Source organism: Lithobates pipiens, unplaced genomic scaffold (genome assembly GCF_037356315.1).
Source record: "Lithobates pipiens isolate NorthernLeopardFrog02 unplaced genomic scaffold, aLitPip1_a1.2 Scaffold_23, whole genome shotgun sequence".
In the NCBI taxonomy this organism is placed as follows: Eukaryota; Metazoa; Chordata; class Amphibia; order Anura; family Ranidae; genus Lithobates; species Lithobates pipiens.
This window is the reverse complement of record NW_027507785.1, coordinates 82296939-82324037: the sequence shown is the minus strand read 5'-3', so window position 1 is coordinate 82324037 and position 27099 is coordinate 82296939. Positions and strand designations below refer to the sequence as shown.

At 42.7% G+C, this 27099-nt stretch overlaps 1 protein-coding gene across 1 annotated transcript in view; it reads left to right on the top strand.

Moving 5' to 3' along the window:
- The window catches only part of ADAMTS9 (ADAM metallopeptidase with thrombospondin type 1 motif 9), a 357655-nt gene that overhangs the window by 28154 nt on the left and 302402 nt on the right, over positions 1-27099 (top strand). The gene's annotated exons all lie outside the window — the stretch shown is intronic.

The window sequence follows — 27099 nt, the reverse complement described above, 5'->3', positions numbered from 1 at the left end:
CTGTATATTTAGGGTCGTTGTCCTGCTGGAGGGTGAACCTCTGCCCCGGTCTCAAGTCTTTTGCACACTTTAACAGGTTTCTTTCTATGATTGTCCTGTATCTGGCTCCACCCATCTTCCCATCAATTCTAACCAACTTCCCTGTTCCTCAGTGGCAGCTGGTGTTTTTTTGTTTGGGGGGATGGCAAACAACCACCCCCCCCCCACACCTGGAATTGGGCATCTGGAGGAGCGGTGGGGATCAGAGCACCAAGCAGCGGCAGGGATCGGGCATCCAAGCATCGGCGGGGATCGGCCTGCGGCTCTTCTCCTCCTTACTTCCACCTTGTGCGTCTCCTCCCCTTCTCCTAGGCATCCAATAGGATTGCCTGCCCTTTCAGCCAATTGGGTGACAGGTATCAGACCCAATTCCCGTTTCCCTGGGAGGAGGATCAGTGTTGCAACGACGAATATTCATTTACTGTTGCAGCACAACTGGATGAGCTCCAGACACAATGCTCTGTGTCCCGAACCCACCCTATTTTGAAGCCTGTTAGAGGGGCATGGATAGGGGGGTTGCGCCCGTGTGCCCACAATGGATGGGCCACCCCTGCAGAAGAAAAGCATCCCCTCAACATGATGCTGCCACCACCATTTTTCATAGTGGGAATGATGTGTTCAGGGTGATGTGCAATGTTCGTTCTCTGCCACACACAGCGTTTTGCTTTTAGGCCAAAATGTTCAACTATGGTCTCATCTGACCAGAGCACCTTCTTCCACATGTTTGCTGTGTCCCCCACATGGCTTCTCACAAACTTCAAACTGGACTTCCTATGGCTTTTTTTTAGCAATGACTTTCTTCTTGCCACTCTTCCATAAAGGCCAGATTTGTGGCATCCACCACTAATAGTTGTCCTGTGGACAGATTCTCCCACCTGAGCTGTGGATCTCTGCAGCTCCTCTGGAGTTACGATTGGCCTCTTGGCTGCTTCTTTGATTAATGCTCCCCTTGCCTGTCCGTTTAGGTGGATGGCCGTGTCTTGGTATGTTTGCAGTTGTGCCATACTCTCTATTTTCGGTTGAGGGATTGAACAGTGCTCTGTGTGATGGTCAAAGCTTGGGATATCTTTTTATAACCTAACCCTGCTTTAAACGTCTCCACAACTTTATCCCTGACCTGTCTGGTGCGTTCCTCGGCCTTCATGATGACGTTTGTTCACTAGGGTTCTCTAACAAACCTCGGAGGGCTTCACAGAACAGCTGTATTTATAATGAGATTAAATTACACACAGGTGAACTCTATTTATTAATTAGGTGACTTTTGAAGGCAATTGGTTCTAGTTAGTTTAATTAGTTAGGAGTATCAGAGTAAAGGGGGCTGAATACAAATGCACGCCACATTTTTCATATGTTTATTTGTAAACATTTTTGAAAAACATTTATAATTTTCCTTCTACGTCACAATTATGTGCCACTTTGTGTTGGTCTATCACATAAAATATCAATAAAATACATTTTATGTTTTTGGTTGTAACGTGACAAAATGTGGAAAATTTCAAGGGGTATGAATACTTTTTTAAGCCTGTGTGTGTGTGTGTGTGTGTGTGTGTATATGTGTGTGTGTGTGTGTGTGTGTGTGTGTATGTATATGTATATGTGTGTGTGTGTGTATATATATATATATAAAATACACACAAATATTTTGCCTTGCATTTCACTGAATAGGTTTTCTAGGTAAAAGCGGCAAGACAATATTTTGCATCATGTCAATTAGAGCTGCAACTAACGATTAATTTGTCTGTCGACTAATCTATCGATTATTTTTTCGATTAGTCAACGACTATCCGATTATTTTTTTTATTTTTATTTTTTAATGAATCTAGTGGTTTCTTTTTGATTAGCTAATTTTGGATAACCTTGAGAGTATTGCATTGCAGAGTATTGTATTGCATTGCAGAGTATTGTATTGCATTGCAGAGTATTGCAATGCATTGGCGGGCAGAGTATTGTATTGTATTGGCGGGCAGAGTATTGGCGGGCAGAGTATTGTATTGTATTGGCTGGCAGAGTATTGGCGGGGCAGAGTATTGTATTGTATTGGCTGGCAGAGTATTGGCGGGCAGAGTATTGTATTGTATTGGCTGGCAGAGTTTAGTATTGTATTGGCTGGCAGAGTATTGGCGGGCAGAGTATTGTATTGGCTGGCAGAGTATTGGCGAGCAGAGTATTGTACTGTATTGGCTGGCAGAGTATTGGTGGGCAGAGTATTGTATTGTATTGGCTGGCAGAGTATTGGCGGGCAGAGTATTGTATTGGCTGGCAGAGTATTGGCGGGCAGAGTATTGCACTGTATTGGCTGGCAGAGTATTGGTGGGCAGAGTATTGTACTGTATTGGCTGGCAGAGTATTGGCGGGCAGAGTATTTTATTGTATTGGCTGGCAGAGTATTGGCGGCAGAGTATTGTATTGGCTGGCAGAGTATACGCGGGCAGAGTATTGTACTGTATTGGCTGGCAGAGTATTGGTGGACAGAGTATTGTATTGTATTGGCTGGCAGAGTATTGGCGGGCAGAGTATTGTATTGGCAGGCAGAGTATTGGCTGGCAGAGTATTGGCGGGCAGAGTATTGTATTGTTTTGCAGCAGAGTATTGTTTTGCAGCAGAGTATTGTATTGCATTGCAGAGTATTGTATTGCAGAGTATTGCATTGCAGGGGCTGGCAGAGTATCGGGCTGGCAGAGTATTGGCTGGGTATGGAGGGATGGCTGCTTCCATCCGACCTCTCCCCTCCACTGCACAGATCAGTACAGAGAGGGGAGAGAGAAACCGGTGTCATGTCATGACGCTGGTTTGTTTACAAGAGATCGCTCCGTCGGAGCGATCGCATTGTAAACGCCTGGGTGTAGAAAGATGGCCGCCGCTTCGGAGCTAGGCCGAAGCCGCGGCCTCTCCTAAGGCCGAGACCGCGGAGCGCTACGCAGATCGCGGCATGTGCGCTCGGATCGCGGATCGGTGACCATCCGTTGCACCCCTAGGGACAGCGGCACAGCGGGGGAGAAGAGAGGGGGACGGTGGCACGGAGGGCAGTGCTAGATACTAAGCACTGCCCCCACTGTGACGCATCGACGCCCAGAACGCACGTCGACGTATTTTCTTAGTCAACGTATTTTTTTAGTCGACGTAGTCGATTACGTCGACGCGTCGTGGCAGCTCTAATGTCAATGGTTCGTAGTGAACTGATGCTCACATATTGGCTGTTCCCATCGCATATGGTTGACGTGTGAATGTGAGTTCACATGATTATAACCAATATATTTAAAGCAGAATTTATGAAACAAGCCATTGTCCATAAATATGCGTGACGGATTCATTTTTAATGCTCGGTATTAGAGGCTTGTTTTGGAAAATGTTACCACTGCCATTTCTCGAGGTGCTTCCTTTAAAACAAACAACATACATTTGGTATAGCAATATCCTGTAATTATTAAGTGTTCTGTGTCCTAATGCACAGCTATATTTTAGAGGTCAGAATAACAGGAAGATAACTCCTGCCAATTTACCTCCTGGAATGATATCGCAAATGACTGCCATGTGTCTCTGAGATACATTATCTTCAGAGGTGCCGCAATACATGTGTTCTTGTGATAGTTACAGCATGTTTTTTTTTTCGTTCTTGGATCTCCAAAGTTCAACTAGACATGGACAAACAGAGGCAAAACTTAATGCTAAACTCCAGGCAAATAGATTGTTATACAACATAATGTAATAATCATTATAGATGATTTTAACCAGCAAAGGATTTGTCATTTTGTTCTTCCAGTTCTGGGTTTATACAGTCCTGCCACATAGCATAGCCAGATTGTTGACCTGATTTTTCCTGCAGTTAAGCAATACAGCTAGGTTACATCCTTGCACCAAGCTTCTGATTGGTCAGTGAAAGAACAGCAGCAGACTAATGAGCTCATCCCTCTGTTTTCTTTTCCTAAAGGCATGCCTGCAGCATCTGATTGACGCCTAGTGTTTTCCCTTTCACAGTCTGAGTTCTAATGCCGCGTACACACGAGCGGAATGTCCGACAGAAAAAGTCAGATGGAAGCTTTTCATTCTATATTCCGATCGTGTGTATGTTCCATTGGACTTTTTACATTGAAAATTCTGACTGACCTAGAAATAGAACATGTTCTAAATATTCCCGACGGAACCAATTCCTATCGGGAAAACTGCTTGTCTGTATGCTGTTCCGACGGACCAAAAACAATGCATTCTCTGAAGCAAGTACGAGACAGAAGCTATTGGCCACTGGCTATTGAACTTCCTTTTTCTAGTCCTATCGCACGTGTTGTATGTCACCGCATTCTTGACGGTCGGACTTTGGTGTGATCGTGTGTACGCAAGACAGTTTCAGCGCAATTCCGTCGGAACTCCGTTGGAAAAACCGACGGGAAAACTGGTCATGTGTACAGGGCACTGGTGTTTTTTTTACCTTTCACAGTCTGAGTTCTAATGCCGCGTACACACGGTCAGAATCTCGGCCAGCAAAAGACAGATGAGAGCTTTTCGTCTGAAAATGTGACTGTGTGTGTATGCTCCATTGGAATTTTGCTGGCCGAATTTCCGCCAGCAAAAGATTGAGAGGTTCTCAGTTTTTCAGATGGAAAAATTTTGATCTTCTTCCGATGGAGAAATTCCAATAGTTTGTATGTAATTCCGACACGCAAAAACTCACGCATGCTCAGATTCAACTACGAGACGGAAGCTATTGGCTACTGGGTATTGAATTTTCTTTTTCTAGTCCCGTCGTACGTGTTGTACGTCACCGCGTTCTTGCCGGTCGGAATTTGGTGTGACTGTGTGTATGCAAGACAGCTTGAACGAAATCCCGTTGGAATTCCGTCGGGAAAACCATCAGAGCTTTTGTTGACCAAAATTCCGACCGTGTGTATGGGACATAAGAGTCTGATAGACAAGAATCTGATACCAAAACAGATTCAGGACAGATTCATGTACATCTTTGGTATTTAGAAATTCTACTACTGTGCTTCGTTTCATTAATTACATAGTGGTTAAATATTTAATTTGGTTGAAAAAGACATTAGGTTTGGTCTTACACAAGTCTTTCCTCAGAAAAACAACTCTCGGTGGAAAATGAAAAATTAAAATTTTAAATGCACCACAGTGATTTAACATTGTTGTGGTTCAGAAACTATTATGCCGCGTACACACGGGCGGACTGTATGGCGTACTTAGTCCGTCGAAACACATTTCAGCGGACAGTCCGCTCGTGTGTGGGCTTCAGCTGACTTTTTCAGCGTGCAGTCCGGCGTACTAAGAATTTCGGATTTTCGAAATTCTGTCCGTCGTACTTTGGTTTCAGCGGACAATCCTCTCGTCAGTATGCTAGTTCGACGGACTAAGAATGGCGCATGCCCAGAAAGGATTTACACGGCGGAAGGGTGCTTTGCTGTGTATTGGACTTCCTATTTCTAGTCCCGTCGTACGTGCTGTACACGTCATCGCGCAAGCTTTCGACGGACTGTTTGGGTATCTGTGTGTGGTCAAGTCCGTTCAGTGGAAACTACGACGGACTGTCCGTCGGATTGTATGACGAACTAAGTACGCCATACAGTCCGCCCGTGTGTACGCGGCATTAGACAATGTATTGCAACTAAAACACCCAGGCGAAAAGGCTTATATCCAGCAATCGTTCTGAGCTCAGTTATCTTTATGTTTTATTTTTTTTATTTTAGTGATTTTTTTTTTTTTATTGACTGGTTTGCTGACAATGGAATCTTTATTTATTTAGTCAAATGTCTTTTTTTTTTCAAAACCATTTTAAAATATAATTTACAGATGCACGATAAAATAGATAAGCAATACAGGACTGATTGAAAACTGAAAGCCATAAACAAGTGCAATCTGTACACGGTACTTAAACCTGCGATTAGATAAAAATGGAGCTACCATTGCTGAACTTCGCCTAATGCTGCGTACACACGAGCGGAATGCCTGACAGAAAAAGTCCAACGGGAGTTTTTCATCGTATATTCCGATCGTGTGTATGCCCCATCGGACTTTTTACGTTAAATATTCTGATGGACCTAGAAATAGAACATGTTCTATATATTTCTGACGGAACCAATTCCTACCGGGAAAACCGCTCCTCTGTATGCTGTTCCGACGAACCAAAAACGGCGCATGCTCTGAAGCAAGTACAAGACTGTAGCTATTGGCTACTGGCTATTGAACTTCCTTTTTCTAGTCCCGTTGTACGTCACCGTGTTCTTGACGGTCGGACTTTGGTGTGATCGTGTGTACGCAAGACAGTTTCAGCGGAATTCTTCGGAACTCCGTCGGAAAAACCTTCAGAGTTTTTTTGGTGGGAAAACTGGTCGTGTGCACAGGGCATTAGAGTTCTGTGGATGAGAGGTTGACTCTCCGGCCTCAGTTCTTTCTGAGGCAAACCAAACTATTATAAAAATAGTAAAGTCGTAAACCTGTCTCTAGATAAAAATGGGGATACCATTGCTGAACTTCATCTAATGCCGCGTACACACCATCAAAATTTCCTACGGGATATGTTCGATGTGAGCTTGTTGTCGGAAAGTCTGGCCTTGTGTATGCTCCATCGAACATTTGCTGCTGGAATTTCCGCACACAAATGTTTGAGAGCAGGATCACAGACAACAAAACTTGTTATCGGAAAGTCCAATCGCACAAAATATATAATACACAAGTCCACAAAATATATAATACACAAGTCCATCGCACAAAAGTTCACGCATGCTCTGAATCAAGCAGAAGGTGCCGCACTGGCTATTGAACTTCCTTTTTCTCAGCCTGTCGTACGTGTTGTATGTCACCGCGTTCTTGACGAATTGCCAACAACATTTGTGTGACCCGTGTGTATGCAGGACAAGTTTGACCCAACATTCTTCGGCTTTTCCAACAACAAAACCGATTGTGTGTACGGGGCATAAGCGTTCCTTGGCTAAGATGCTGACTCTCAGTTTTTTCGGAGGCACCTCAAGCTATTATCAAAATAGTAAAGTCTGAAGTCCTTTTCTGCTTACATGTTTTGGTCAGTGACTCGGATTATTGAAGTCAGATGGTCATCTTGAAGTAGTCAGGCAACCAGGTATGTTGTCAACATGCTGCACAGATGGCTGTACAAATCGCCCCCCCCATCCCCTGAAGTCGCCAAAAGTAGTACAAGAATTACTTTTGGGAATCGGTGCGGCGCAGCACCGTTTCGGACGGTGCCGTTGCCGGAAATAGCCACCAATTTGCCATTCAATTTGACATGTCAAATTGCATACCAAATCGTACCAATGTGAACCTAGGCTTAAAAGGATTTAATTCAGTAACTACAGGCCTAAGTGCTCATGCACACGGACGTTTTAAAAAACTGGCTGCAAAGCTAGCTCCGATGCCTGGAAAAATCGTTGTTAAAAACGTGATTTTTACCGCGTTTTGCATTGGCGTTTTTGCGCGTTTTTTAGCGTTAAGTAGCGTTTTTTAAGAAACACATCTCTTGGCTATAGCACTCAGAAAACAAAGAAAATATGTTGCGCGTTTATGCGCGTTTATGCGCGTTTATGCGCGTTTTCCCGCGATTCGCATTTTTACAGCTCTAGCTCCACGCCACGGAACGCACTGGTCCTGGGTTTTTTTTTACAGCTTAAAAACGCCTATGCCATTTGCAGCTCAAAAACGCCTAGGTGGGCATGAAGCCATAGACTAACATGGACAGCCGTTTTTAAGCTGCAAAAAAAGCTCAAAAAAGTGGCTGTAAAAACGTCCGTGTGCATGAGGCCTTAATGTTAACTTATGTAACTTATGTTGCAGGATAGATATTTGGTTGGGTGGGTAAAGGACCAAATGTCTATATGCTGTGCTCTATAATAAATTTACCTAACTGAAAGCCAGCATGGATTCATGAGGAACAGGTCTTATCAAACAAATATTTTTTTTTTTTATAAGGAAGAAGAAAAAAGAATTTGGAAAAAGGGGTGGCAGTGGATGTTGTATATTTGGACTTTGCTGAAGTGTTTTACACCTATCTTTACAGATGGTTATTGTATGTAAGTTAAACATTAACGAAAGGCAAAACTTTTTTTTTTGTTTTGGATAGAGTAGAGAAGAATGAGAACACGCATTAGCCCTTGTACACATGGTCGGAGATTCAGACGGAATGTGTCCTATCGGACCGTTTTGTCTGATATTCCGACTGTGTGTGGTCTCCATCGGACTGTTTCCGTCGGAATATCCGACGGAACAAATTTTCCGTCAAAATGCTCCGATCGGACATACTCCAATCATGTGTAGCCTACTCCGACGGACAAAGTGCCACGCATGCTCAGATCAAATTCCTAGACCAAAGCTATTGGCTACTAGCCTGAATGTAGTCCCGTCGTAACGAAAAAACGTCATCACGTTATGTACAATCGGATTTTCCGACAACTTTGTTCGACCGTGTGTATGCAACATCACTTCCGGACCTCTTCCGGAATTAATACATCGGAATTACTCCAACGGATTTGGTTTTCGGAATCTCTGTCCGTGTGTACAAGGGCTTATACATTTTCCAATGGCCACATTAATTCTGGTGACCTGGGGTCCCCAAGGATTCCCTTAATTTACAGGGATTTCCTCTCATTTCCTGCTTTGGCAATGGAACAGGAAGTGAAGGGAAATCTCCCTAGTGGCACATAGATGCCAAAAAACTGACGAGTTATAACCCTTCCTTACTGTATCTAAAATGAAAAGAAAACAGAAAATTGTTTCATACTTCCCATAATTTTCTTTTCCTGGTGCCTATCCGTGGCAGTAACTATTTTCTGTTTTCCTGGTGCCTCCATCACAGCATACTTGTGAAAAATAACTAGCTGAAATGGGTGGGATGATGCATAGTAAAAGATTTATTTAAAAAATAATTTCAAATAGGCAAATGCCTGCCTGATAGCCTGTCTGCCAGTTTCTACAGATGAGAAAGCTGCCGGGTCTACTCTGTAACATCACATAATGTTGGGATAACCATGATGCTACCCTTTAGATCGTTTTTGATGGATACGTCTGCTCTAGCCGTCCAAGAAGCAGAAAACAACCGGGAGGCATACAGCCCAACTAAAGAAGGGGTTCCAGTCCCCTATCCCTGTACACCTTCTTAACCAACTTGATTATCCATGAAACTATTGTACTAGAGCAGGGATCTGCAAACTATGGCTCCCCAGCTGCCACAAAACCACATGTCCCATGAGGTATTGTAAAGCTCTGATATTCACAGACATGGCTAGGCATGATTGATATTGTAGTTCCGGAATGGCCGGAGGGCCCCAGATGATGCTTCTTTGCCCCTGTCTTTTTTTTTTTTTTTTTTTGGAGTATTACAAATAGGCTACATGAAAGTCTGAAGGGAGATGTGGCTTGAAGATAGTGTCTTAGTACCGAAGTAATATCGTCTTCGTGAAGTAGGTCAAAATTGGATCTGAAAAGATTGGCAGGTCCCAAAGCTCAGAGATAGTAGAGGAAGAGGAGCACTTAGGAATGAATCCATGTACCGTTCCAAGTTCCACTCTATCCGAGTACAAAAAATAATATTATTGTCTTCTGATCCCAGGTCCTGAAGTTCTGATACTCCCCAGGCCAATGCCATCGCCACAAAGAAAAATAGTTTTTCTTTGTGGCGTAGTTTTCCACAAGGATGCTGAATCAGATGGGTCAAAAGGCTGTTTGGATAAGGGCTCCAGAGTGATAGAGAGATCCCAAGTGGGAAAGATTTGTTTTAATGGGTGGGCTTATCGTCTTGACTGTCTTGAAGAATTCCATTATTAAAGGATCTTCGACCCATCTCTTGTTGTCACAGCAGAGATTGTACCTTTTAAATTGCTTAATCCTAAATCAAGGTCTGCTTGCAGGAAGTCAAGGAGTTGGGAGGAAGAGGGTACATCGGGATTGAAGTTTTGCCATTCGCAAAAGATCGAAACTTATTCCAAACCTTTTCAAACGTATTGTCCATTGAAGGCCCCTGTGCTCTGAGCAGAGTTAAAACAACTCTGGAGGAAGATCCTAATGATTAAAGCCTCTGTTTTAACATTCTAATGTGAAGGTTCAATCTGTGAGGATTCTGATTCTGGTGTGATGCCTCGAGACAGAAGAAAGGGTATAAGAGGAATATTTACCAGAGACTGGACACTAAGAAATATTGCCCTAGGGCAGTGATGGCGAACCTTGGCACCCCAAATGTTTTGGAACTAAATTTAAAACGATGCTCCACTACACTGCAGAGTACATGCGCATCAGGGGAAATGTAGTTCTGTAATAGGGTGTTTACATTCACCAAGCTTATGCCCTTGGTAAGCACTCCATTTGGTGCAGCCAGCCTGTTAGGCTTGTTAATTTGTATTTTGCCTACAATACTCAGGCCATTTATTATATTGGAGGGTACATCCATCTTTTGACATTTGTTCAATAATGTTTGTACTACTGTATTATGTTAAACTTTTGAATAAAAATCTGTTGGAAAATAAATTGCTCATTGCTCAAGGAACCACTAGCAACCTCTGGAGGAATCCTAGGGCTCCATGGAACCCTGTTTGAGAAACCCTGCTGTACAAGATAGTTTTAAAGTGAACCTGAGCTTGGGCTATCATAGATGACAGTCACAAAGACATGTGATGTTTATGTGGCATTTTTGAGATCACTCTCTGCAAAGGACTGAAATGTGTTGATCTAGGAGCCCCATTGGATAAGGCCACTACTTCTTCTAATTGAGATAAGACAGTTGCAGTCTTTTGACCATTACATATAGGCACATAAGTTTATAAAGGGGTTATAACTTTGCAAGGACCTGTGCGCCTAAAACAGCTGTGTGCCAGATCTAAAAAAATGATTCTGTTTTTTGTTTTTTTAGCACATATTTGTGATATATGTCGGTGGTTTGGGAGGCACTGTGATCCACTAGATCAGTGGTCTCCAAACTGCGGCCCTGGGGTCAGGTGTGGCCCTTTGCTTGCCTTTATCAGGTCCTTGAGGCAATATTCTTGCCAATGACACCAACCATAGGGCACAATTTCTGCCACTGACCCCAACAATGGGGCACTATTCCTTCCACCGACACCAATGATGGGGCACTATTCCTCCCAACGACACCAGATTGGGCATTGTTTACTCTCACTGGGCATAGTTCGGCCACCCTAAAGTCTGAAGGACAGTAAACTGGCCCTTTCTTCAGAAAGTTCGGAGACCCCTGCACTAGATCATAAAAGAAATGAATTTCATAGTTCTGCCCACTGGCCTTGGAAATGGGGAATACATATTTTGTTTTTGTAGATTTGGCATGGAAGTAATAGCAAAAAAAAAACTCTGTTTAAAAAAAAAAAAAGAAAAAAAAAGAAGATATTTGGATGGAAGGTTCTTGGTTCCTTTTGGCCCCTTTAGCATAACCAGACTGGTTTTCCTGTCACACTGTTAATATGAAATATTAAGAGCATGCTCACAAGATAAACTACAGAATTCTAGATGCATATAGGTCAGTGCATTGAATTCCCCTAAGGACCAAGTACTATCAGCATTGAAAATATACATCTGGTACCAGTTACTTGGCTAGACTATCTGTCGAAGTGATTGATTTGTTTGGTTATTGGTTCCATCACAGCAGACATTCGGGATCAGTCATGCGGGAATGTTGACAGTTAAGAAACATAAAATATTTTCTTTGCTTGAATAAGTATCCTTGAGGATGAACTGTATTTCATGTAGCAATTAGGGTTATATACATCTGAATAAGTTTGTAAACTTTGAATTCTACCTTTATGCATTATTAGACAAGTGGTAATATTGTCCCGAACCAGGCTTTCAATTCAGAGGGCCTTCCCTGGCACACCCAGCAATTCCTTCTCTGTACATCTCCTTTAGAGGCATAACTAAGGCCGGCCATACACAGAGCGAATTTTGGTTGCAGGAAAGAAATTTGCTTGATTTTCCATCAACGCAGACAGTGTTGATGCGGGAATCCCTCCTGCCGAGTCACTGTCTTCTTCCCAGCAGGGGGGAGCCGCCGCCGCCAGGACAAGATAGTGATTATTGCTAGTGGCTATAGCAGCCGCTAGTGATAATCGAAGGTTAAACCTGGCATACTTGTACCCAAGTTGGTCGATTAGCCCATTCAGCAGGAGAGATTAGAACCATGTTGGTCGTGCCTTAGTGTAAAAGGGGCTTGAGGCACAATTTGAACTTTGCATCACATGCAGGGACATTTGGCTTTTTTGTTGAGCCATTAAAGTGGTTGTAAACCCTTACAAACCACTTTGACCTACAGGTAAGCCTAGATTAAGGCTTACCTGTAGGTCCAAGCAATATCTCCTAAACCTATATGGTTTAGGAGATATTTGCCCGAAAACAGGCACCGCTGTCTACGGCGCATGCGCCGTAGACAGCGGTGCGCAGGCGCACTGAGCACGGCATTCTCAGCGACGGAGCTGTCGCGCGCGTCGGCTCCCGTGCGCATGCGCGGGAGTGACGGCTTCGCCGAATGACAACGGCGGAGCTGCGAGACCCCACCAACAAGATGGATGCGGCGGACTACAGGGGACAGCGGTGACTTCGCTGGCTCCTGTGTCAGGTAAGTGACACATAATGGGTTACTATGCGATGCATAGTAGTCCATTATGCTTTGCCTTTGCAGGGAATGAAAGAGGAAGTAAACTCATCATGGTTTACTTCCTCTTTAAGGTTCTATGTTTTAAATAAGCTGCCTAAAATCTCAACCTACCAGATGTTAAAACAGCAGAAAACAGAAGAAATAAAGGATGTGAACACAAAAAAAAGTTTGCTTTTTGATGTGAGAACACAAATGACTGAAGTAGATCTTCGTCAACACATAGGGGTTGCAAGTGCAGTTGCTCCAGAGCTACCCAATCATATGCAAGGAAAAAAACAAAGCAGCATTTTTACTTGCACATGATGGGATGGATCATTTACTGAACTCTGGAGTAAATGTCCTTCCAAAGTGCACAGTCTATTTGTCTTTAGTAAATCTCCACCATTATGCTTCAGCTCCCTCTTGGACTGTAAATCAGGCACAGTTTCAGAGGTCCTAAAACCTGTGGTGCTTATTCATGCAAATATGGACCAGGAGGTGTCCAACTGAAGTAGCTTTTCACAAACCTGCGCAATTTAAACAGAGGGTATGATGAAAAGTTATTTAGTGTCTATATATAGCCAAAATGTTTCCAGTTTTGAATATAGTGGGGAAGGATTAGAGCCATTGTCAATTTTTATGTCTGTCTGTGCCCCTACCCCTCTACTCCGATTCACTCTCTCTATTTGTTCTGGTGACCAATGCACTGGGACAGTGATGGGAAATCCAAAATGCATCTCCAGAAGTCTGTGAATGGAGACAATTGTTCCAGTGACAAATGTCTAAGGCTGGCCAAACAGGGTTCGAATCTCAGCCGGTTCAGCAGGAACCAGCTGAGATTCGAACCGTTAATAGGCAGGCTGAATGTACCAAGTTGATCGATCAATCAACTTGGGTACAACTAGCCTGCTGGATGATCGCTAGCAGCTGTGTCTACTCCCGGAGAGGATGGCTTCCACTGCCCACCCCCTCCCTCCAGCCAGGAGCAGACAGTAGCTAGGCAGGAGGGATTCCCCTGTCAGCACTGTTCGTGCCGATGGGAGAGTCGTGTGAATTTCTTTCCTGCAACCCATGGGGAATTCTTCTCTTTGAGTAGAGATATCATCACACTTCCTGTTGCTTCTCCGGGACCGAGAGAAAAAAAACCCCCAAAGAAAGTCATAAAAAAAAACGAACAGAGGAGCGAAGCTCATCAATGCAAGAAAACTGTTTGCTATACATACACTTTACCCAAGGTGACCATTAGTGAAACTGTATGTGAAAAAGACCACACAATAAATCACAAAAGTGAGTACACCCCTCACATCTTTGTAAATATTTTATTCTATCTTTTCATGTGACAGCACTGAAGAAATGACACTTTGCTACAATGTAAAGTAGTGAGTGCCCGTTCACACTACCGCGACTTGTCAGGCGACTTAGCCGCCTGACAAGTCGCGCTCCGTTCTGTACTATGGAACCCTTCTAATAGGAGCAACTCAAGTCGCTCCGACTTAGACTCCGGCATTGACTTCTATACAGTAGTCGTTTTGCAAGTCGCTGCTGAAGTCGTGTGCAGGACGCGTCTGTGAGTCACGCTGCAAGTCGTGTCGCCCCTGTGTGAACCGGCATTGAGTGTACAGCTTGTATAACAGTGTAAATTTGCTGCCCCCCCCAATATATATATATATATATATATATATATATATATATATATATATATATATATATATATATATATATATATATATATATATATATTCAATTGAACTGCTGTAAATCCAGTAATTCACTAGGTTTTCCCATTATATTAGTAAACCAACCTGGGAATCAGGATGGTCTGGAGTCAATCTCAACTCTTTCTAGAGAAGTCAAAATGACATACAAATTCAGTTGCCTATATAGCGGTAGCGAAATCTATTTATCATTTTGAATTATTGTCATTACTGAAGGTAACTTCTGCTGATGCATTTTTCCATGACATGTTTAGTTTGTATACCCAGGTTAATGACCGCTTTGCTTTAAAGGGGACTTTTGTTAATTCAACAGTTTATCATTCCCTCTATTCCTCCTCTTCCACCTCTCTATTACACAATTGCTAAATGTTCATGGTTGTTGACCTGTAAAGAGTTTAATTTTTGCAGGTGACATGCCTGTAGCCGCTCAATGTTGGGACCTGCATAACTGACATTAATGAAGGCACAAAAACTTGTAATACTTCAGAATGTACCGATCTACAGCTTCATAGGATGTGTGATGTTAATATGTCAGAAGGCTGTGGGCAGCTAAAGGCACGTCACTCTTGCCTAGGCAAGAAGTGGGGAAGTGGGAGGGTTGAGGGGCAAAATGAAACCCACAAAACGTGAAAATTCTTTGCAATTGTTCAATAGAACATACAAAGGGTGTGGCCAAAAGCACAGTAAATGGCAAAAAGGTCCACTTTAACTTAAAGTGATTGTAAACCTCAGACATGAAATATGAACAAAGCATATCCCTCTATAGTTGGTATTTGTCTCAATTAAGAGCACTAAGTGTCATTTCTGTCAGCTACTTCATTCCTCTGCTATCTGCATGAATCACTTCTGACAAGGTTTCCTGACACCAAGAGAAAAAAAGGTGACAGGTGAGGGACCTCCAGCTTATTGGCAGCCTCAGCTCTTTTCCAGTGTGCTGCGTGAAGGGGGCATGTCCATTCCCCCAATCAGCTCTCAGAACTCTCCCAACTAAGCTCTGCAGAGTGTAACTTCAGCTCTCTGTCCCTTTTTTTTTCTCACAGCTCAGGCAAGCTTTATAAATTCTGGACTTTGAATGGATGTAGAGGAGAGAAGACTGCAAATAAACTGGTACAACTTATGTAGGGAGATTTTTTTTTAATCTTTGTGTCTCATCTGAGACCAGTCACTTCACTGGGTATATGGGAGGGTTTACAATAGGATTGTCCTGATACCGACCATTTGCGCAAGTACTTGTACTCACGCAAATGCTCCCGATACCTGATTCGATACCTATGAGATGTGATGTTTCAGATTCGGCAACCCGGCGCAACGGGAAGTGAGCAGCCAGAACAACAGAAGTGATGACATCCCGACGCCCATCTTGGCACATGGCCTCAGTAAGCCAGCAGCGGATATCTTGTTACACCCAGCCCATATAGTTCGGGCTGAGTGTAACAAAGTGGCCGCTGCTGCTTTTATGCGGCTGAGTGCAAGGAGTACCAAGTTAGGCGCCTGCCAGGCAGCCTTTCCTCTCATGGCATTTCAGTGCCTGACAATTAGTTACAATACATGCCACCTATCAGTGCCCAATGCCCATAAGTGCTGCCTATCAGTGCCATCTAACAGTGCCAGCCACCTGCCAGTGCCATCTACCCATCAGTGCCAGCCATCATTGCCATCTGACAGTGCCCATCAGTCAGTGCTGCATATCAATGCCACCTAATCCTATCAGTGCTCATCAGTGCTCCTTAATCAGTGCCCGTCAGTGCGCATATGAGTGCCACCTAATCTGTGTTGTACTTTGAAAACCATTACATGACATTAAACAAAAAAAGTATCGGTACCAGTGAGTACTTGTAAAAAAACTATTGGTACTTGTACTTGGTCTTAAAAAAGTGGTATCCGGACATCCCTCGTTTACAACCACTTTCAGAACAGTAGTTAGATTTAAGAGTTGGTAGGCAATAGCTTGCCTTTCATGTCTCTAAATGGTATCTGCCCAAGGGCTTTCACACTGGAGCAGTGCGCTGGCAGAGCGTCAGAAAAAGTCCTGCCAGCAGCTTTTTTGGAGAGCATTAGGAGCATTGAACTCACTGCTACTAAAGCGCCCATGCCCAATGAAGTCAATGGGCAGTGCTGCCGAACTGCCGGCAAAGCGCTGCTGTAGCAGCAATTTTCAGGCGGTTTTAACCCTTTTTCAGATGCTAGCAGGGGGTTTAAATCCACCCCCCGCTAGTGGCCGAATAGCGCCGCAAAAACAACGGTAAAGCGCCACTAAAAATGATGGCGTTTTACCGCCCACACCTGGGGCAGCTCAGTGTGAAAGGGTTCTTAAGGATAAAGGGATATAGGTGCAGAGGAGAGTTGGTAAGCTTTGGCCTGGTGAACAAACACAGCCAACTAGCACTTTCATGGTAAGGACGGAGATCTTTGGACTAAAAAAAGATTACTTGCAACTGAAAAACAGAATACAAAAAAAAAAAAAGAGAGAGGGAGCAAAGGCCTAGTATGTTACCCAATAAAAAAGTCATATTAAAAGAAAGAACAAGCCAAAGATATACTCACACTATGCCCAAGGGCCAAAATGGCTGTATATATAAAGCCATAGTGAGAAGAGGTCCGGGTGTGGGAGATGTGTCCTTGAAGAAGCCACTCCATGAACCCAGAGCCAAAAGCTGGTTCCCTCAAAATGCGTCAGCCTCGCTTTTTTTTCTGTTATGTAGTAGCAAGATTCCCCAAATCGGAAGAGGTCTGCATTGCCATGTAACACAAGATACTGAGGATCTTTCCATATTGATGCAACCCCTTAGCGCTACAGTGTCAACTTTTTGATTTCCTCTGTTTTCTAAATGAAAATTTACCATACTAAATGATGCCACATTGGTGGGATGGCGAAAGTTGGGTGTTCCTAAGAAACGTGGTTTATTGTGAAACTTCTTTTCACTTTCCACTATCACTTTAATTTGTTACGACATCTCAAACCTACTACAGGAAGTTGGTGCTGGAAGACTTCCCTTTGGCAGATGACAGCCAATTAGTTATCTAATGCCTAGCATGTGTCATTGATTTCCGGCCTTTCTCTGATCAACGTATGAATGGCGGAGGATCTTCACTTCAGCTCCATATATCTTATTAGTACTGGCCCAGAAGTCAAACACCCTTCATCCCAGTGCATGCCTGCCAACCTTTTTAACTGGAAATGAGTAACACCCATTAGTAAAGGTAAGTAGGCATAACATACACCCCCTGACATGACATACCCCCTGACATGCCCACTTAAAGGAGAATTAAACAAACAAAAAGATTTGATTTTACCACTGCTATTCCTTTATACTGGCTTTCGGAATTTACAAATGCAGCCATTTTGGATGAAAGGTTTAGCACTGGGAAACACTTTTTGAAAGATAAATGAAAAGTGCATTTTATATACTTATATAGATCAGACTAAAATGAGGGACAAATGAGGAGGAAAGAGGGACAGTCCCTCGAAATCAGGGACAGTTTGGAGCTATGTCAGTGCTCCCCTATGCAAGAGTCTTGGTTGAGCCTCATGATCTGATGTTCCTAGGAGCAGTTGTTCTCTTTCCCTATACAGGTAGACTCGAGAATAAAATGGTGGTGGTTGCAATATTTTATGTCGCAGTGTTTTTGCTCATCAGTCTTTCAAATGCAATTTTTTTGAAAAAATTACTTTAGTGAATAAAAAACAAACAAAAGATGAGCACATATTAAGGCCAGGTTCACACATGCTGCGGCCGTGGCTCACAGCTTGCGTGCGTCCCTGTTCACCCATTTAGGTGCGAGTCAGGTCCGAATTTTTGCCGCCATTTTTTTTCAGGGCCGCCTCGGGGGGGTCGGGCATCCTCTCCTGTCATGTGAATTGAATGTAGGGAAACCCGCATCCAATTCGCATAAGTATGAACCCAGCCTAAAAGCAAGTTCATACAACAAAAACGTCTTTTGGATGTGTTTCTGCATGCACGTTTTTGACATGTTTTTATGCGTTCCAGTGCCTTTTTGATGCGTTTCCAGATGCTTTTTTTTCTTTTTTTTTTTTCCAGGGACGGTTCACACCACATACAGTCCAGTGTATTGTTTTGTGTATTAAAAATGCATGGAAAATAGATTATATGGTTTCCAATGGCATAGCTCACACCAGTGCGGTCAGTTCCAGGGCAATCCAGTTCCAGAAAAAAAAGTAGAAGATGCTGCATTTTTCCTACAGTGGATTGGACTGGAATGCGGTAAAATGCACTGGAATGCATCAAAAATGCACCAGACCCCAGTACAGTAAAAAAAAAAAAAAAAAACAAGAAAAAAAAAAAGCATCTAAAAAGCATCCAGAAACACATCAAAATGTATCAAAAGCGCAACAAAACATAATGAAACGCATCAAAAACTTGTTAAAATTGCGCATGCAGAAATGCATCAAATGCATCTGGAGCGAATCTGGAGTGCATTTTTGTGGCGTGAACCAGCCCTCATTGTACTGGGGTCCGATGTGTTTTTGATGCATTTTTTGATGCGTGTAGGTTCATTCTGGTGCGCTTTTTATGTGTAGTACCGCATTCAAGTACAGTTCTGTTCAGGAAAAATGCAGCATGTTCTACTTTTTTTTTTTTTTTTCTGGAACCAGAACGCACTGGTACTGCAAATACTGATGTGAACTAAGCCATTGAAAACCATGTAACCTACTTTCTATGCGCATGTGGTGTGAACTAACCCTAAAACTTAATTAATATGCCAGGTCCATGAATGGTACATTGAAGCCTTAAGGCTGCATTCACACCCCAGCGTTTTGAATTGCGGACAGATTTGCTACGATTCTGCCCACAGTTTCAAAGTGCCAAAGTGTGAATGACAAATTGCAAAACACACATTTGAGATGCCTTTCATTTGAATGGCACCTTAAATGGCGGTGCGGTTCTGCCGTGATTGTCGCACAATAAACCATGCTGCAATTGCAGCAACCCACATCGTGTGATGCATGTCTCGCCAAAAGTAGATCCGGAACTCTTTTGGGCCGACAAGCCCAAATACACACAATGCGGGTTGCTGCGATTTATGGGACGTCAATCGCGGCAGAACTGCACTGCGATTGTAGGTACCATTCAAATGAATAGCATCTCAAATGTGTGTTGTGCGATTTACCATTCACACCTCAGCGCTTTGAAATCGCGGGCAGAATCGTGGCAAATCTGCCCGCAATTCAAAAAGCTGAGGTGTGAATGCAGCCTTATTCCTTACTAAAAGGCTGCTCTTTTTTTCATTTTTTAAATTTCACGTGGTAGACCAAGAAAGATTACAGCCACGACTTGTAGAAGAATTGCTCAGGATACAAAGAAAAACTCACAGGTAACCTCAGGAGAAATACAGGCTGCTCTCCAAAAAGATGGCGTGGTTGTTTTTAAGGAGCACAGTTCAATGATACTTAAAGTGGAGGGCCACCCTGAAAACAAATTTTTTTTAAAAATTACAAAAAAAATCTAAAAAAAAAAAAATGAAATTTTTTTTTTTTTTTTTACTTACCAGAAATGCCTGTTGCTAGGCACATAATCCTAATCTTCCTCTTCCTCCTCCGCGGAGATCTTCTGTCTTCTCTCTTCGTCGTGGCGTCTTCTGGGTAATGGGTCGCGCTGTGTTCTGGGAACTGTGTGTTCCAGAACACAGCGCGTCCCATTCAGAAAGCGCTGCGGGACTCGCGCATGCGCAGTAGGAAACGGGCAGTGAAGCCATAAGGCTCTACTGCCTGTTTCCCTTAGAGGGAATGGCGGCGCCAGGACCCGAGAGCCGAGGGACGGGTCGGCCTCGGGCGGCCGACATCGCGGGCGCCCTGGACAGGTAAGTGTGTTTATTAAGTCAGCAGCTGCAGTGTTTGCAGCTGCTGACTTTTTTTTTTTTTTTTTAAACGGCCCTCCTCTTTAAACAAAAAAGAGCTGCATGGTTAAGCTGTCAGAAGGAAGCCTTTACTGCACCAATGCCACAATTTTCACCCCCTTCCTGCCCAGGCCAATTTTCAGCTTTTAGCACTGTCACATTTTGACAATTGCACGGTCATGCAACGTTGTACCTAAATTCAATTTTGATAATTTTTTTCCCCACAAATAGAGCTTTCTTTTGGTGGTATTTGATCACCTCTGCGTTTTTTATTTTTTTGCGCTATAAACAAAAAAAGGCCGTCAATTTTGAAAAAAACACAATGTTTATTACTTTTTGCTATAATAAATATCCCAAGTTTTTAAAAAAAAATATATTTTTTTACTGATCACAACTCCCTATAATTGGGAGCAGTGATCAGTGTCAGATCACCCATAGCCCATCCCCCCACAGTTAGAACACATCCCTAGGACACACCTAACCCCTGCAGCGTCCCCTCCTGGTTAACTCCTTCACTGTCAGTCACATTTACACAGTAATCAATGCATTTTTAATCACACTGATCGCTGTATAAATCTGAATGGTCCCAAAATAGTGCCAAAATTGTCCGATCTGTCCGCCATAATGTCAAAGTCACGATAAAAAACACTGATTGCCGCCATTACTAGTTAAAAAAAATGAATAAAAATGCCATAACTCTATGCCCTATTTTGTAGACGCTATAACTTTTGCGCAAACCAATCAATAAACGCTTATTGCAATTTTTTTTTTACCAAAAATATGTAGAAGAATACGTATTGGCCTAAACTGAGGAAAAAAAGTATAAACACAAAGAGTTTGGAGGTAAGGGACTTTTGCGGCACCAAATATTGAAAGAAAAATAAGAAAAGGTGTTCTTAAAAAATATACAAATTTATAATGCTATAATAGAAAAGAGGGGGTTAAGGTGCGCTATGGACCCTAAATTGTTACTGGAGAATCCAAAAAAGTCTCCTGCAGGTATAACTGACAGCAGGCGAGCGCCGTTACTACCCCCTTAGCATTTATTTAAATTTATATTGCTGTTCTGTGATATGAATATCTCTACTCCCTTGTTCCTGAAGAAGCCGATCATGGCGAAACATGTTGAACGTACTGGGATGGGACCTCTTTTGGTCTTTAAAGAGAATGTCACCTGTGTTTAGGCAATAGGTGTCAATTATAGACCATAGGGAATTGTATTAAATGTTTGACTATTTTTTTTTATATTTTGTGTAATGTATATGAAATAAATTTGTATATTTTTTTTTAGAACCTTTTCTTATTTTTCTTTCAATATTTGGTGCCGCAAAAGTCCCTTACCTCCAAACTCTTTGTGTTTTATATTTCCTTTTGGGATGCTGGTACCAGTATTGTATATTATTTGAACAGATCCCTGTCAGAGTACTTTTTTCAATGAGGAAAAAAAATGTTTTGTTATATATTTTTTGGGGGATATTTATTATAGCAAAAAGTAAAAACGATTGCGTTTTTTTTTTTTCAAAATTGTCGGTCTTTTTTTGTTCATAGCGTAAAAAATAAAAATGATTGCGTTTTTTTTTTCAAAATTGTCGGTCTTTTTTTGTTCATAGCGCAAAAAATAAAAACCGCAGAGGTGATCAAATACCACCAAAAGAAAGTTCTATTTGTGGGAAAAAAAGGATGTCAATTTTGTTTGGGAGCCACGTCGTACGACCGCACAATTGTCAGTTAAAGCGACGCAGTGCCGAATCGCAAAAATTGATCTGGTCCTAAACCTTCGGGGCTGAAGTGGTTAATGCCAAAATGTTACCATTTCTGCCAGGGTATGCAAACTTTTGAGCACAACTGTATATGATGATTAGTTGTTTTCTCGTTGCATGTAAACGAGGTAACAGCGCTCATTTCAAGTATGTAATGATTTCAACAACTGCTCATTTTTAAACCGTACCCTTCAGTGGGAAAGACTGATGATCGCAGCCCGTTGTAGCTATGCCCCTGTTGAAGCTCAAGTACAGAATCCACCCTCCTAGTGACTTGCACACATGCAGATTATTATAACAATGACGATACGTATAAATAGACAAGTATAAGTATAAACAGACGTTCTCAGCATTAGTTCTCGCTTTAGTTCAGGCCCTTATAATTTATTGCTCCGAGTTTCCATGCCATCAAACATTTTATACTCAAAAAAGCTGCAAACACGTTCTGACTTTGCTACTTGAGAGCAAGTGTGTAAAAGACAATTTAGCCAGTAAAGAGAAGAGACATAAAAAATAAACATCTCCTGGCTCTGTGTTTAATAAAAAGGGTACGTTTAGAAGCTTGCATATATTTTTTTACAAGCTCCAGCTGCTCAGAAATAAGGTCTGTACTTGGAAAAAATTAGGTAGTAATACAGTAGGGGCTGTTTTAGAAGCGAACTACAGGAAGATATAAAAGGCGCAAATGAATGCAGCGCTGTATTCACTGATACATTTTTACATTTATTTTTCCTAATGAAAGCTGAATACCTGAACCTGTCCTGGTGTCAGCGTCTTTCTTTCCCTGTAAACAGAGCTCAGACTGGGAGAGGGCAGTAAAAGGACTGGGATAGAGTCAGGGTGTGCTGCAGTGTTCATGTGCTAACAAAGAACATGCTGATAGGAGGAAAGAGCAGAGTGACAGGAAAACAGGCTCATCAGGCTGCTGCTTCTCCTTCCATTGCCTATTCACACTCCAGGGGAGGGGCAAAACCTGTAAGTGTTCAAGTGGCGTTCCACCCAAAAGGGGGAGCTTTGCATGTCCCAGAAGACTGCAGGGGGAAGGGGGGCCGAACTTTCAACTTCCACGGCGATCTGAGTGGGAGCAGGTACCTGTCAAAATCAGATACCCATTACCCCCCACCAAAAAGTGCCGAATGTGGTAGTGGAAGGGGGGGTGCACTTTTTGGTGGGGGGGATGGGTATCTGATTTTGACAGGTACCTGCTCCCACTCAGATCGCTGTGGAAGTTGAAAGTTCGGCCCCCCTTCCCCCTGCAGTCTTCTGGGACACATTACAGGTCCTAGAAGACTACGGGACCATGCACAAGGCACAGCATGACTCGTGCATGCGCAGTAGGAGACCGGCTGTGAAGCCACAAAGGCTGTTTTGGGTATTGGAATAGGAAGTGAAGATAAATCTCCCCAATGGATAACTGAGGATTTTCTGGATGTACCGCCTCCTATTGGAGGATTTTCTGTTCAGGAGAGCTTCAGACCTCTCAACGATTAGTTAGGAAGTAATTGCCACTTGATGTATATCGATAAGTTTGAAGTGTATGTGAACTCTGCCTCTCCGTCCCTCCATGTGATGAAGTCAAAATGTCCCTTCCCTTCCCTTCCCCTCCCCTCCCCAAAATGGAAAAACACGTTTTGCCTATAATTCTACTTTAAAGTAAAAGTCTGGCCTAGAACTAACTATGCTTAGAATGGTTCCACCCCTTCTAGCACCTAATACAAACTACCCTGTAGAAGAAAAATATTTATTCTTACCTGTTCTCAGGACACTCCTGTCCAGTCATGTAATTGGTTCCCAGCAACTGGTTTCAGGGGAGAGGAGGAACAAATAACAATGGATGCCCCATTGTACGCCCTTGGGGAGATCACAGACAGTACTGAACCAAAGCTCATCTTCCTTTTACAGAGTAGTTAGTATAGGAGAAAACTAAACTCCATGAGGCTGGATTACATCTATGGGGAGTGTTGTACCACCCGATAGAGGTGTAATTAGGTTCAGCCAGTCTGGTGATCACATGCCTGACGAAGGGGTCCTGTGTGACTCCGAAACGTTGCACCTTCCTTTGTGATGTGATCTTTCCATTAAAAATTTTTGGAGGAAAAGTGCCAATCCATGGTGTGCTGGCGAATATGTATGCTTGTTTGATGTTTCCAGGACCCAAGTGGTAATCGCTGCAGCACCCACCATTTTATGAGCCATAGATACCAGGAATATGTGCGATAGGAATATTGATCAGTTTGGTGATCCAGACACCCTGTCAGACAGCAAAGCCAGGTCCTGGACCTTTCTGCCGACTTTACGTCAGGTCATTAAAGCACCTTGGTTCAAGATCCATCCCAGCCTGTGGCTGGACAATGAAGGCAAAACAGAACTATCATTAAGGTTAGCCCATTGCATTTCCTTTGTTTCTTCATGTCAGCACTTTGCAAAGCAGTAGAATTCTGATCAGAGTGATGACCCTTCCCCTCACATTGTGATTAAAGGAGAAAGATGCATTTCTTCTCGGATCCGTTCAGCTGCTGGCCAAGTCACAAGTCACTTAGGTCATAGCTTACACAATGCTATGGACTTCATAAAACCCGTGCACTTGATAATTGGCTAGGGGTAGGGTGATGGCCAGGGGTAGGGTGATGGCTAGGGTTGGAGATTAAGTTAGGTTTAATACTACTTAATCTCCTTCAGATCAAAGTCCCATCTTAACTGAACCTTTTCTTCTAAATCAACAACATGCACCAATCAGCCATAACTTTAAGACCACTGACAGGTAAAGTGAATAACAGTGATTATCTTGTTACAATGGCATCTAAAAGTTGGTGGGATATATTAGGCAGCAAGTAAACAGGTTGTCACTGAAGCTGATGTATTGCAAGCAGAAAAAATGGGCATTGTAGTTTGTTGTATATGGAGCTGCGTAGCCGCAGACTGCTTAGGGTGCCCATGCTGACCGGTGTGCGCCGCCAAAATGGCCTACGATGGGCATGTGAGCATCAGAGCTGATTTACAGAGCAATGGTTTTCTTTTACATAATATGGATAGCCGGGTGCTTGTGTGTTGTTTACCTGGGGAAGAGATGGCACCAGGATGCAGCATGGGAAGAAGGCAAGCCAGCAGAGGCAGTGTGATGCTTTGGGCAATGTTGTGTTGGGAAACCTTGGGTCCTGACATTCATGTGGTTGTTACTTGGCCAGCTACCTAAACTTGCTGGCCAGTGGCCAAGTACACCCCTTCATGAAAATGGTACTCCCTGATGGCAGTGGACTCTTTCAGCAGGATAATATGCCCAGCCACACTGCATAAATGGTTCAAGGATAGTTTGAAGAACACAGCAAACAGTTGGAGGTGTTGATTTGAGCTCCATATTCTCCAGATCTCAATCCAATGAACATCTGTGGGATGTGCTAGAAAAACAAATCTTATCCATGAATGGCCCCACTCTGCAACCTACAGGACTTAAAGGATCTGCTATTGATGGCCTGGTGCCAAATACCACAACATACCTTGAGAGGTCTAGTGGTGTCCAAGCCTCAAAAAGGTCAGGGCTGTTTTGACAGCAAAAGGGGGACCTACACAATATTAGGTGGGGGTCATAAAGTTATGGCTAATTGGTGCACTGTACAATATATATATATATATATATATATATATATATATATATATAGGTGTACTTACTCTTGTTTCCAGCGATTTGGACATTAATGGCTGTGTGTTGAGTTATTTTGAGGTGACAGCAAATTTATACTGTTATACAAGATGTACACTCACTACTTTACATTGTAGCAAAGTGTCATTTCTTCAGTGTTGTCACATGAAAACATATAATAAAATATTTACAAAAATGTGAGGGGTGTACTCACTTTTGTGAGATACTGTGTGTGTGTGTAATATGTATATATGTGTGTATGTATATATGTGTATATATATATATATATATATATAATTTCTAGCCTGAATTATGTAAGCTTGGACATGTGATGCTGGTTTAAACTGAGATGCAATCAAAAGGCCCTTGTATTCAAGCAGGATTTCTGGTGCCATTTTGTTTTGAAAAATGATCCATGATCCACACTCCAGTAGCAATGCACTTTGAAAATGTATTTCTAAAAATAAATAATCTCAACAGATCCAGAGACAGAAAGCTTGACACATTTCACCACAAGAATTTGGTGGCGTGCCATCCAGCAGCACATGATGAATGCTTAAGTGAATGATGGATCCATTGAACACAATGGAGTTCACATGCAAAATGTTGATGTATAAGTTGACTTAAGCATTCCTTTAACCCTTAACACTATATAAAAGTACCAAATTACTTTGTTGGTGATGGAACTATCAGCCTTATGCCGCGTACACACGATCGGAATTTTGGTCGGAAAAAGCTCTGATGGTTTTCCCGACGGAATTCCGACGGGATTTCGCTCAAGCTGTCTTGCATACACACGGTCACACCAAATTCCGACCATCAAGAACGTGGTGAAGTACAACATGTACGAGGGGACTAGAAAAAGGAAGTTCAATACCCAGTAGTCAATAGCTTCCATCTCCTAGTTGAATCTGAGCATACATGAGTTTTTGCTTGTCGGAATTGCATACACACGATTGGAATTTGCAATAGAAAGTTTTTCCGTCTGGAAAATTGAGAACATGCTATCATATTTTTGCTGGCGGAAATTCTGACAGCTAAATTCCGATGGAGCATACACACGGTCGCATTTTCAGATGAAAAGCTCTCATCTGTCTTTTTCTGTCCGGAATTCCGATCGTGTGTACGCAGCATTATAGTGGTTGTACAGCAGATGGTCAAATGATAGGAGGCTGCAGTGCTGTAACAGGTCAATGAATTTGTCTAATAAGATAACAACCTGATAGTTCTATAGGACAATCATGGCATAAAGATGAACAATTTCACCTGCCGCACGTGATTGATGATGATGATTGGTAAAGAAATTAGCTCTTTGATTCTTTGGTTGATTCGGGTTGGGATGGGGGGCTGTCCCAATCATGGCTACATCATACACCTACAATCACTTTCCAATCATTGTTGGCCAGATCAGGGGATGAACATAGCTCTATTGTTTTATTGAGCACTAGCAGTTCATAGATTGACCTGGAATCGATTTGTTATATAAATTGAAGTGCAGTGGATGTTTTACTTATA